Consider the following 14,260-nt stretch of genomic DNA (forward strand, 5'->3'; position numbering starts at 1 on the left):
GAAAAAAAGGTTTATACAAAAAAGGTAGGTATTAAATAAATCTGTAAAATAAGACAAGTCCGATTAAATTCCGATAATTTGTTTATGCGCAAGAGCTCAAAAATGGTCGAAATTGTCCGTTTTTTTCAATTGCTAATAATTAATGCAATTTTCATCGCATTTACTGACAATTTACTTTTTCAAATTTAAGTTGTTTAAAAATTACTGAAAAAATGTTAATATTTATTAAATTGTTAAGATAGGTAATTATTATAAAATAAAGTAGTAACCTCTATCCTTTCATTTTCTTCGAATTTAAAAAAAAAATCGTTGTTGTAAGTTGATTAGAAGCTGAGATAGATATTTTTTTTATTTAATCGCAGTGACCTTAATTATTAAAATTAAGAGCCGAAATTTGGAGACAGTATACATTAAAAGCTATATTTTCGTGTCCTACATTAACATTAAGGTGAATTCAACTATTTAATTGCGAAAAAGAAGATAGTGGCGATGCGTTCTATTACTTGGTTTACCGAACGAGTGGGGAGAGCGAGGCGGTGCATGCGCGCTTAACAATTTAATAAATATTAACAATTTTTCAGTCATTTTTAAACAAATTAAATTTGAAAAATTAAATTGTCAGTAAATGCATATGTCAATACAACTATTTAGGTACAAAAACAACTAATGATCGAAACNCTGAAATAGATATTTTTTTATTTAATCGCAGTGACCTTAATTATTAAAATTAAGAGCCGAAATTTGGAGAGAGTATACATTAAGAGCTATATTTTCATGTCCTACATTAACATTAAGGTGAATTCAACTATTTAATTGCGAAAAAGAAGATAGTGGCGATGCGTTCTATTACTTGGTTTAGCGAACGAGTGGGGAGAGCGAGGCGGTGCATGCGCGCTTAACAATTTAATAAATATTAACATTTTTTCAGTCATTTTTAAACAAATTAAATTTGAAAAATTATATTGTCAGTAAATGCATATGTCAATACAACTATTTAGGTACAAAAACAACTAATGATCGAAACCCTACAACGCCTGTGAGCTTGGAAAAAATTAATTGAAAATAGCATCTTCTTAGATAACAAATTCCGCCAACGCCAAGCTAATGAAGCTTTCGGGCTGAAATTTTTACCACTTATTAAGGGTGCAAAAAGCCTCAAAAATCCTGAATTACAAGTGTCTGCGATGAAAATTGCATTAATTATTAGCAATTGAAAAAAGCGGACAATTTCGACCATTTTTGAGCTCTTGCGCATAAACAAATTATCGGAATTTAATCGGACTTGTCTTATTTTACAGATTTATTTAATACCTACCTTTTTTGTATAAACCTTTTTTCTCTATGAATAAGTTTTTTTACGCGAGTCAAAAAAATACTTTTCCATAATTTTGACCATTGTTTTAACAAAGTTTCCCAACTAGTCTCGAGTTGATTTTTTGATATTTTGTTTATAACACGTTTCTGAACAATATTCCGCAGATAAACTTCTAATAGTATTTTTTTCTCGAAAAAAAGTTATAATGACTGGCCTATAAAGCGATTATTGCAATTTTATATAAAAACTATATTCGGCACTACAGTCGTTCATGATGAAAGGAACAAATTCGTTTAAAATTAAGATAAATATTTTTAGTTGTGGACTTTTTGACATAAAAAATTATATACAGGTGTCTTAAGAAGAACATTCGCAGTCATCATTAATTTTTTAATGGAACACCCTGTATACTATGCCATTTTTTAATTGTACGGTAAATTCTTATAGACTAGACGGTATCTATTTTGGTTTGGATGAATCGTATATCCACGGAGATTTTTGGCTTTTTGGCATTCAAATATCACTAGAAATGAAAATTTCTCTATGCGCATAAAAAAACGTGGGCTTAACTTTTGACGGAATATGTTAAAAAAATTCGAAAAATGTCATATTTTTCTTCCTATTTAATTATGTATCTTTTCAAGAGTTGATTTTAGGTGAAAATGGAAGAGGAAAAAATGTTTGTAATTAATTTTTTTTACAAAATATGACTAGTTACAAATCGAATGAATCAAGATCATTGTTGTAAAAATCGAAAAAATTGCCAAAAATGGGGTTAAAAACATTACTTTTTAGGGAATTTCTTTGGGGTCTTTAAATTGGGTATAGGACTTCAAACTTGGCTCAAGAAAACTTAATGTTATGTACAATGTTACCAATGTTATTTAATCGACTAATCATAAGAGACCATTTTTGTAGAGCAGTTAGTTTCCTACAAAACTATGAATTGCGCAGTTCATAATGATTTTTTGTTAGCGAATTATAAAATTCATAAGCAAAACAGAAATTTGTCTTAAAATAATCAAACTTCAACCTTTAATATCTTTTAAACGGTGAGGTTTACGAAAAAATTGTAAGAGACCTTTTTTGTAGAGCGTTCAATTTCCTACAAGCGTGTGAGGAGAGATATTTTTAATGAACAGTTGACAGAGATATGATTTTTTTTTAATACTGAGGAAAAAATGGAAAACTGTAAAGCGGAGGACTTTCCTATTAAAATTAAGAGCTCATATTTGGAGAGAATTTTCTAGAGGTGTCTAGCAACCTATTTTTCAGAGTATAAAGTACCTAGTCTACTCTAGTCTACCCTAGTCTCTAAAATGTATGTAAAAGCTTGACATACATTTTTTTTTATTTGAGACTAATATATTACCCGCATATGAGTGAAATGATGTACAGGGTGTTATAACTTGTTTTATTTGTATACCTACGTCTAATTCATCATTTTTTAAATCGGGTATGAACTGTGTATTAGTCCATCATTATATTTTAATATTATTATACATTATAAACAAAAGTTCTTCCACTGTTTCTGTAATTAAGTGTTAATTCTCACTCTCAATACTTAGTTTATTTTTTAGTTTTAGTGCATTAGCGGATGCAGTTTTGGGTTTTTAGCCTGCATATATCCCCAAATTTAGAAGTAGTTTCATTTCAAATGCGATCTCTTTTAAACTTACCGCAGGTACAGCTTTGCTCTCAGATTTTTTTCTTTATTTGACAACTCACAAAAGTAATGAAGTACAGGGTGTTAAAAAATTTCGTTCTAATGTTTGGGGTAATGACTTTTGCTATAAAAATTAGAAACAACTTTTATATGAAAATTTTTCCTAAAGTGCTTCCAAAGAGTGCGAAAGCGATTTCATTCGAGGGCTTCCTAACAAAGAGGCGTATGAACCAAATTATAATTTATAACAGGCGTATGGTCATAGCCTCTACGTGATGTTCGGGAGATATAAGATGGTTCATACACCTAAGATAATAACTCCAATAAAATTGTAATTATTGTATTATACCGATACGACTGACTAAGTAACTATGCTCCACCCTATTTGTGGCTAATACACCCGAAAATACAATTTTAGTGATATAATTTAAACAAATTAATTAAACAGCTTTCTTGAAATAACAGTACAGTGAGAAACTTGGTATAGCAGGTTTATATTAACGGAGTCTAACAAGGTCTTAAATCATAACCTACAATCTGGATGTTTGTGTGTGAAGGTTAAGCAAAGTTCAATATGATTATTATTGAGTTTCTCATACTCTTCAATGACTTTAAATGAAGATATATTGAGAGATTTATATCATTTATACAAAGTCACATTATTTACTTATTTACGTAGTAGTTACTTTATGTATTTAAAGCACTATGCTTATTATTACACCATAAATGAATCTAAACATGCCTACTGAACAACTAGTCTACAGAGGTGCGGTAACACCAAACCGGGTGATCACATGATTAATCTGACTGTTCAGACAAATCAGGTCTTGTAAATTAACATTTTTACTCGTTTATTTACATCGACTGTAGTCAAAACATAAAGGATAAGGTATAATACATTTTAAAATGTAAATGTACAAGTACAACGTAAAAGGTAAGAATACATGGCAAGAAAAAAATATACACTCAAGCGTGTAATTCTACACAATCTCGTGTATGTTCAATTCATTTACATTTTTTGTGTATAAAAACCATTACAAATATGTAATAATTCTATGCGAATTTCCACAATTTTTATATTATGTTAGGTATATTAAGTCCGTTGCATTCCATTTATGGAAAATTTTATTTCAATAATAATTATTTCTGTTGTGAGGTAGCAATAAATAGTAGGTATTTTATTTCCTTAAATTTTCATTCATAAAAAAAATAAATTGTCACTTTAATATTCACTTCCTAAATTAGTACCTATTAATTATACCGTAATAGCTTATTAATCGATGTATTTAGGGCAATATTTATAAATATTAATGAGAAGCACTCACTCAAATATTAGCTTTGAACTATAATTAGAAGTTAATACCAATTTGGAACTTTATGTGCGTGATTCCTGATTTTCTTTATTTAATACAACTCACATGAAATACTAATAAAATAAATCAATATTATCGTTTGACCTACTATAAAGTTAACGATATTTTTAGAGTAAGTCTGGTTTTAATAATCGTATACTATCTTTCTTAGCAAAATAAGGATACCTATAGTTACAAGAATGTAAGTACTATCATGTAGGTATAGATAGGTGAGATTATATTGCATATTTATTTGGGGTTTGTTATTTTTACTTTAAGATTTGAGTCCTTACAAGCAAATTTAGTGAAAAAAATATTATTTTCGGAATAGGATAAAAAATTAACTTAGTAGGTAAGTCTGCAGTGACTGAAATTATTTAGACAGTAAATCAATAATTAATAAGTTGGGTAGTTATGTACATTAATTTGTTAATTCAAAATATACTGGAACTTTTGAGCTTTATAATGAAGCATGTTAATTATCTAACAAAGAGGAAAGCCAATTAGGTCTTCACTATGCTTTTACATTTCATAAATTAATTTCACGTAAACGGAAAACGTTAATAGCTCCTGAAACTGTTGTATCAGTATAGAAACATATTTTAAAATAAGTTTGTGTTAATACAGGGTGTTAATGAACTTATGTCACATTTAAATGTTTGACATAAGTTCATTAACACCCCGTATACTTTTCAATAATACCATTCTGTTTAAGTTTATTAGCTCAGAATTGAGAATTAATTCTATACTTTGTACTAAAGTTGTATTATAGATTAGAATAGAAATTTAAGAGTTTTTTTATGTTTATCAATTTTTTCTATATTGCCCCTCAATTTGTCAAGTTAGCGTTTTCTCCTTACTTAACCTAAACCAATATTTAAAATGCGAGCTAAAACTTATGTACAAGAGATTTTATACAAGGTGTTCCGTATTGTAATGTTTAAAATTCTGGATCATGAAGCAAACCACACTTTGAGAATAAAAAGCACAAAAGTGGTAGGTCGATCTTTATTTGAGTTGAAGTTACAGATTTATGAAATGTAAACGGATTTAAATTCGCAAATAAAATAATAACTACTTATATTACTTTACAAATGTATAATTCATAATGTTTAATACAAGCCTGTTCTTATATCGATAGATCTAGTGATAATTTCTATTTATCGCTTGTTTCCTTTTAATTGTTGCGCAGCTTGATGAATACGCTCCAAAATTATTGTCTTCAAATGCCTGTTCGTACACTAAATCTTTCATGAACTCCCAGAAATAAAGATTTATAGAATTATTGATGGATAATATAGAAAGCCAAGCAGCATAAACACTATGCTTGCTATTTTCAAGATCAAAACTGGATTTTGTTCGTCAATCCTTCCTCTAATTGATTACATTTGAAGAATACGCAAATACTGTAGCTCCAGCTCTAAATGTTTATAAGTATTTTTTCGAAGAAATTTTGAAAAAATTCTAATTGTTGCTAAAATGGATAAAATCGAAAATTTTTATATGGGGATTGGTAGTCGAGATTCCAAAGAGTATATATAAAAATTGGGAGCTCAAAATAATAATTGGTTTTACCATGAGAAAGAATTGAAAAATAAGTATAATTCTGTATTTTCTTAATTAACAATTGAATTGTGCGAAATCTACACGGCCGATTTCAATGGAAAAATTTCCGCAATACTATCATATCATGTAGTACTCAGAACCATACCTTTTATATGATTGCTCCTAAAGTCAAGGTCCGAAATAAATTCATCAAAAAATCATCTCAAAACGATACTTTCTTTCCTTTGACAATTATCTCTAATGTCAATATTCTCCGAGTTATACATGAAAGAATGAAGAAAAAATGCGCCTTTTTATTTTTTTACATTTGCTTGCACTAACAATTCTGCACAACTTTTTCAGCGAGCGCATATCGCAATTATCATTTTACATAATATTTAGAACTATTTCCAACAAAAATTAGCGTTACTATATGAAACATCCATACTACTTTTAAAACAGATACCGACTGGACTAATAGGATGTTGATAAAACTTTTGTACATAAGCTAAAATAAGTTACTTAACCATGTGATTTAACTAAATTTACCTTCGATGAGAATTGCTTTCTCAAATCACTGTCTAATTTTTAACGATTTACTTAATATCATGAAAACCTTTATAATAGTTAACCACATATTTTATTATTAAAAAAAACGAATAACAAAGTATTTAGGTACCAGTTAAACACCTTTATTCATCGGAAAATAATTTTGTGCCATCTTCAGGCTACAAAAAGCTACACAATTAGAACTGTATTATTATATTATAAGATTAATTTGATCTTGATATACTTTATATAAATTTTAAACCTTTTAGTTATTTTAGTTATTTACCACAGACCACCTAGAATGGTCGTATCTAATTCCAATGCACGGCTACCAGTGAATTCAAAATCCGGGGAAGTGGAGTGTGGAAGGCAATCTGATCGCGCGCATCTTTAAGCAGATCCGGATTAAGTAGTATTTTTATTACACATTAAACATTATATTGCATCTTATGACAAATATTCAATTTTAAGTTTGTAATTCAGAAAATAGTATATTTTAGTGTCATATTAAATAAAACTACAAAATAATTTAAATATATTTATTATCCTCTAAATAATATTAATTTATTTAATATTTGTCTTTTCGTAGATTTTACCGAATTAAATAATTTGACATTTTCACATTCAGCCCTTACAAGTTCTATTAAATGATTACAATTGTTAGGCAAATTGTCAAATTGATGTTCATGCAAATTTTCAAATATGTTCACATTCAGAAAGTTTTTTAATACATGATAAACAATTTTATTTTTCTGTAGCGTAGGTGTTCTGCTTTCATCATTATTTAAAAATTTTATTAATTTTTCTGTTTCTTAGCATATTACTACGACATCTCGAGATGGATACGTCAAACAACCACGATCTTTAATAAAACTTAATTGACTGTACGGATACTGAATCTGAAATTAGTTTTGTTTGCGATTTTTTTAATTGAAAAAATATTAATTAATTTTCAGCTACCTCGAAATGATGGGAATTCGTAAAATTTCATAAAAATTTAAGACAAAGTAAATAATTACTAAAAATATTTTACAGTAATTCATTCATTATTTTATAATAACAATATAATGTTAATCACTACACTATGTGGGTGAACAAAATTATAAAGCTAACCCTGTAAACTTGTGACGTTAACCGAAAAATGGCGTACATATTTACCTTTTATATATTCCTTTTTTTACTTACCTAAAGAAGGAAACTTTTCGCCTCTCTTCACCAACTCGATCACCTCTATTTATACAATGTTTTACAATACACTTGCCCATGATAAAACGTCTAATTATCGAAATCACAGTGATGCGTACACATCAAATGCTTGGACACGACTGAGCGCTGGGCTACAAATCAGGCTCCAAAGTGTTTTCACCAAAGTCGCTCTATAAGCCAGTCTAGGTGGTCTATGGTTATTTACCTAGGACTTGATATCGATTGTGTAGCTTTTCTCAGTCTGAAGATGTGAGAAAATTAATGCCACGAAACTGGTTACTGTTATTTACTTAGATATTGGTCACTTTTTGTCCAGCCATTCTAAGAGGATCATACAAAACATACATACAGGGTGTTCCGCATAAGAACTGAAATTTGAAACCCGATATTCAAGGCCTATAAATTCTCAGGGGTGCAGCTTAGTATAAAGGTAAGTTGCATTAAATCGCCATATTTTGGATTCCCCTACACATGCCCTGGTTCTGTGTCAGTTCTTATGCGAAACACTCTGTAGATTATTAATATTGAAATATTGAAGTACTGTTTTTTTTTTCAGGTAATAAACACTAGTCCTAATTTCAGCAGCCCGTAAGTAAAAATTATATTACTTACTCTTATTACAGGAAAAAATGTTAGTCTCACTTTATTACTTCGAAGAATATAAAAACTTTTTCTAACTTTAGTACTATTTCTCACTTACTTACTGATTTAAAATATGACACGATATTTATAATTTTTAAATACTTTCTTATTAATAACTACTTTCATATTTATTGTCAGACGCCTTTATACTGTATATTTACCTGTCGGAAACAGCAGAATCTGAAATCTAGGGTATCTAGAGTAGAAATTTGATCAGTTCGTATTAAACTCTAGAAATGATTTCCTTATTCTGGAAGAATTTTGTTTCATGCGGGATATTTTTACACGGTAACATTTACTGTAAAGTGCAAAGCTGGTGCTTTTACTGATAAGCTTGTAAGCGGGTCACAAATTCCTGTATCGAAGTTTGATCCGTTCGTGAAACTTGAATGTAGGGATATACTGCAGTTTTTGATATTTAAATGTGCAGTTTATATTGCATGAATCGACGTATGTTACAAATTGTTAGTGACGTATCCAATTTAAATGTGTCAGACACTAAATTTGATGTCCGTTGTACGAGGGGGGGGGCAGTTAAAAACGGTAAAAACAGCCGTCGGCCATACCTCAGAAACGAATCATCGCACAGCTTTAGGAAAAAAATTATGTTGAGGAAAGTGGCCCGGAAAAATCGCTGGAAAATGTTTGCTAGTTTCTAAAATGGCCGTTAGCCAGAAAAAGCCTAAATAGAAAATTAGTATTTTCTTCATATTTTACTGAATTAAGGGGTACTGGAAATATATTGAGAAGAAATAAAAGTATTGATTGAAATTTAGAAATTTAAATTAAAATTTTGCTTAATAATAATAGTAAAACTTAAAAAAAATTGAGTAAAAAGAAAAATTGTTAGTATTAATGTTGAAATATTATCTGAGTCGTATTACTAGAGCGGAATATATATTTCAAAGATTTAAGTATAGAAAACATTATCATTTTAGTCAAATAGCGTAGATGCCAAGATATTATCGGAAAAACATAATCAAGATTAATTAGTAACAGCAAGGGACATATAGCAAAAGAAATCTAAAATATCATAATTTTATTTAATAGTAGTATTATGAGTAAGTAAGATAGGTATTAAGAAATATTAATGTCCGAAGTAAAATTTTATATATCAATAAGAATATAGTCAGTGAAATGTGAAAAATAAAGTTGGATTCACAAGTCAGAAAATATTACATATGAAATTCAAATAAAAATATAGAATTAAGGAACATTTTGAAATATAAGTTAAAATTTTTGTAAATAAACTGGAATGTGATTGTAAAATTGTAAATTATAAAAGTGAAGCGAAGTGAAGTGGAAAAGAAAACTGAATTTAAAAGAACAGGCATATATGTGAAAAGACCTTAATAAGGGATAAAAAAATCAAGAGAGTATGATAATGAAAAAATAGAGTTACGAAAGATTTGTCAGAGAGAAGTGGTTGAAAAGAAATGAAGTGGGAAAAACCCATATAAATAGTAATAATTACAGTGAAATATAGTAAGACAATCAAAGTTAGTATTCCAGTACAAAGAAAAATTAAAGTTGGGCCAAAGGGATTCAAAAGTCCAGTCCCTTCAAAGGACTCCAAGACGACATCCAGGACAGACCAGACGATATTCCAGACAAAGTAAGCAGCAGGTTCCAACTATCCAGTAAATTCAGGAAAACGAGGATTCCAGGACGATATCCAGGCCTAGTATAAGAGGGCAAGCAGTTCGAAATTAAAAATCGACAAGATATACGTAGAGCTAACTTTGTGCACAAAGAATTACGAAATCTTATAACATAAAACTAACTAGCAAAAGAGAATGATAAATACAATCCCAAAAGCCATAAAAAACCGATAGGTATAATAATTTGAAATTAATACAAATTCTTCATACATAATAAATAGTAGGTAACTTTAACTTCACTATACTAACAATAATAAAAAGTAGCATTATTAAAAATTTTGATAGATATTTAAGTATAAAAGTAGGCAAAGTAACACATTAGGAAAGAAATTTTAAGATCAGTTTAATCGTATTAAGTATAGGTAACCAACAGTACACAATAACGAGTAAAGTTGAATACTACTTTATGAAAAGTTCCAAATACCCCGAAATTTTACCTGAACATTTCACGATTATAATTTATTGTTGAATAAAAATAAATTAATTAATTAAATTTTGAATAATATCTTTTGTTTAGTGTGGTGTATTGTTTGGGTTTGTACAAAGTTTTAACCTCACTAGAACTCACTACTGGGAAGAGTCTAAAGCTAACCAGGGTAGAATTGACAATAATTAAACCAAAGCATACCAACACAGCAGCATGCACATATACACAGCAAAATCATAGTATATTAATTATATAAACAAACCACACACACATACTAATTATAACAATATATAGTATGATCCTTAAACAATGTTGACTCTTTTTTGTATAACACTTTTTGTTCTATCTCCAACAATAAAGTGGTGGGGAGACTTCAAAGCAATTTTCTTATAATGCCGATTACTCCAATTAGCCCTAATGGAATTTAACAAATTTGGCCTCGTTGCAAAGAGCTTTCTTTAATCTATCGACTGCATTTTAAGCTATTTCTACTTAAAGATTACCGTCGCCGCTAGGGGGCGTTATAGGACATGCTTACAAATTTCGCAAATTTTCTTAGAAAAATCAGATAGAATGGTATGTTTGTTTTTACACGATGAAATATAGCATTGAAGGCCTAAGACGTAAGTGAAAACCGCAACTCGATATCTTTCTTCTAAGAGTAGATATTAGCACACAAAGTGTAAATTATAAATAATTACTACATTTGACTACGAAATTGACAAAGTGGACGTTGAAAAGAAATAAGCTGCGACAACGAGACAATGCAGAAATAATATAATATCAAAAAATATTCTTACTTTGATGTTGATACTAATAGGTTGTCACTCGATTTAAAAAATTCGTATATAGTGTAACGAATTTGAAATATTAATGTAGAAACTCAAATGAAAATATTGCCTGACCGAACTTAAAGTCGTATAAAAATTTTAATTATTATTATAGCAACACGAAATTGGTATAAAATTGTTAATATGGAAATTCTGGATATAAAACTAGTAATGAACAATGATATTACATAGTATAAAAAAAATAATAATCTTTTAATTTTATTCTCAAGTACAGAATAAATTTTCATAAAATGCATGACGTCGACACTTGTTAGTACTCAGTACATAGAGAAAAACAAATTTAAACCTAGAGTGACTTAGATCAAATGAAAGCTTAAAGTCTATAGATTAATCAGGTATACATATCGCAGGAAGACGATTAAACTTAAAAAAGATATCTCAATCCAACATATACCATAACATAAAAATTTTTCATCAAATGTCAAATTTTATAATAAATTTCACAAATGTCAAAGCTAAAGGTGGCTTTGTAAGAATACGCAGAGATGACCTAAAAAATATAAAATAAAGAATATTTTAGTAAATAATTTATAGAATTGTAAATAGAAGTATAAGGACATTTGTTAAAAATGTGTTAGTTATAAGTAGTGGTGTAAAAAAGTGTTTGAAAAGGATATCCAAAGACTGAAAATTTCTGTGAATCGAACTTAAGCAAAGCTAGGGACAGAATAATCAGGAAGGCGGATAAAAACAAAGAAATTATTGATTGGTTACGGCTTGGGTTTTGCAAGATGTACAGCGTGGAGACGCAGCTTCCGAAAAATTAAAAATAAAACAAAAAGAAAGAGTCCAAGGAAGAAAATTAAATACTTAGCAGTAAATCTATAGTTTGTCAGTGTCCAGAAAAATTTATTTTGGCAATCCATGAAAATTTTATGCTACCAGCAGTAGAAAGCAGTTCCAAGGCAGTTTCCAGTGGCCCCATAAATAGTCTGCAAGGCTTCTACGTAGTTTCCAGCAAAGAAAACTACAAATTTCACAACGTAACAGGTACCTAAAATACAGTGCATTAAAATATGGCTAACTATTCCAAATAAATCATGCTTTCTCTCGCATCAAATCTTTGCAAAGTATAAATAACAAACCACAGGACTTATCTGTACAAAAATTAGCGGAATCCAATCACTAATAAATTAAATAATTCGATATTTCGAAGAGCTCTGACATAATCTGTTAAACGAACAGCCATTTTATTTAATTCTGACCAATTTTCATTCTTGTTTAGATCTAAAGATGCTCCTGAATGATAGGTAAAAAATATAAGGAGTCCTAATCCGGATTTCATAGATAAAGTTAATTAATAGAAATTGTTTTAATTATTCCTTATATTATTTGTAGGCGGAACAGAAAAAGGCAAATTTTGTTAAAAATATTCTTTATTGTGGGAAACATATTCTATATATATAAAAAAAGGTATTCATAAATTTGAGTTTATAAAGTCTTCAAGTCAAAATTAATATAACAAAATTTTGAATAAACACTTATAAATTTCAAACTATTCATTCCAAAGTGTGTTGCATTGTACTAGTTTGTGAGAACCGACTCCTGAGAATTTTCTAAAAAATATAATCTAGACAAAAAAAAACACACACGCACATCCAAAATTTATATTTTAATATTATAATAGATATATCAAAGTGTAGCACCAAAATCATAAAATTTAGCATATTTGAAGAAAAATAGAAAAGAAATTGCCACAGTACGGATAAAATTGCCGAGTGCGTAGAATTTTTTCCCATATTTCCACTGTGCGACGTGGCAACCAGCATGGAAATTGTTCAGTAACATCTATAATGGAAGCTTGCAAATTAAGCCTACAGACTTCCAACTTTAATTGAGACAATTTACAAAAATAATTAATAAAACATCATGTAGACGACTTTTATTTATTGCAAGCCAGTGTGACATAAACGTACCCGCTACAGACCTGTTCCCTACACAACTGGCGTGCACTGGAGTTGTTTATTTTACATTACCTCGCTTAATTCCGAAAAGCAATTGAATATTACATAATGAGCATCCATTTTCTTTGCTTGGTTCGTTCCATTTACGTGCCCGTCAAAACATTACAATACAACAGCGCTCCGGCGGGTAATAGAATGTCATCGCGTAATATAAAAGTGGGCCGGGGAAATATGAAAAGCAATTGTTTGTAGTAGGTTAATAAAAACGCGCCGGTTGTTCCATTTGCTCGGTGCACGGCAAATCTATTCGTTTTTATTCTGGCTCCGGAGCAGAGTTTGGGCGGAGCTGCAATTCCACTGTTCAGCTATATTTAATGCAACAAATACAAGTACACCCCTTTTCACAATTTACCGAAACATGGGCCGGAATTTCAGGCGATAATTTTCCTGATAAAGAAGTCGCTTGTACTTTTGCTGCAATTTATTTTGTTGCTTAAATTTAGCCTTACTACGTGCTACTCTTGCATGTCCTGCTCAAGTATATCGATTCCGAGTTACATCCGAATAATCACCGGTATTTAAAAATAAAAAAATAATTTTTGTGTCTGAGGTTGATTAAACTACGAAAATAATCATATAGCTTCACAATGCTTTTCAAGTTTAAACCAGAACCCAAAAATACAACCTCAAATTCATCAAACCTAACTTCAAAGTAATACACTGACTCTTTTCTAAATCTATAATTACTTGAAAACTATTTTTTTGAGCTTATATTTCCTAACTCTAAAGCCTAAACCTTCACCCATAAAAACCTAACCCCAAACCCTCAAAAACCAACTTCAAGCTGTTAAAACTTGAGCTAGAATTTGATAGAATGTATATGTCCCAAACCAAAGAATAAAAGTCCTTGAAAACTATTTTCTGGAACAAATATTTTTTATTTTTGAAGCCCCTAACCTCTATTCTTAAATATCTAACCTCAAATCCAAGAAATCTGAACTAGAAAGTCAAATGAAGGATATTTTCCAAACCAAAGAATGTGACTCCTTGAAAACTCGATTTTGGAGCTAATATTACTGAAGTCTCGAACCTATGTTATGTCCATAAAACCTAACCCAGAAAAATAAGTGGATATTTATATA

This window comes from Anoplophora glabripennis, unplaced genomic scaffold (genome assembly GCF_000390285.2).
Source record: "Anoplophora glabripennis isolate ALB-LARVAE unplaced genomic scaffold, Agla_2.0 scaffold211, whole genome shotgun sequence".
Lineage (NCBI taxonomy): Eukaryota > Metazoa > Arthropoda > Insecta > Coleoptera > Cerambycidae > Anoplophora > Anoplophora glabripennis.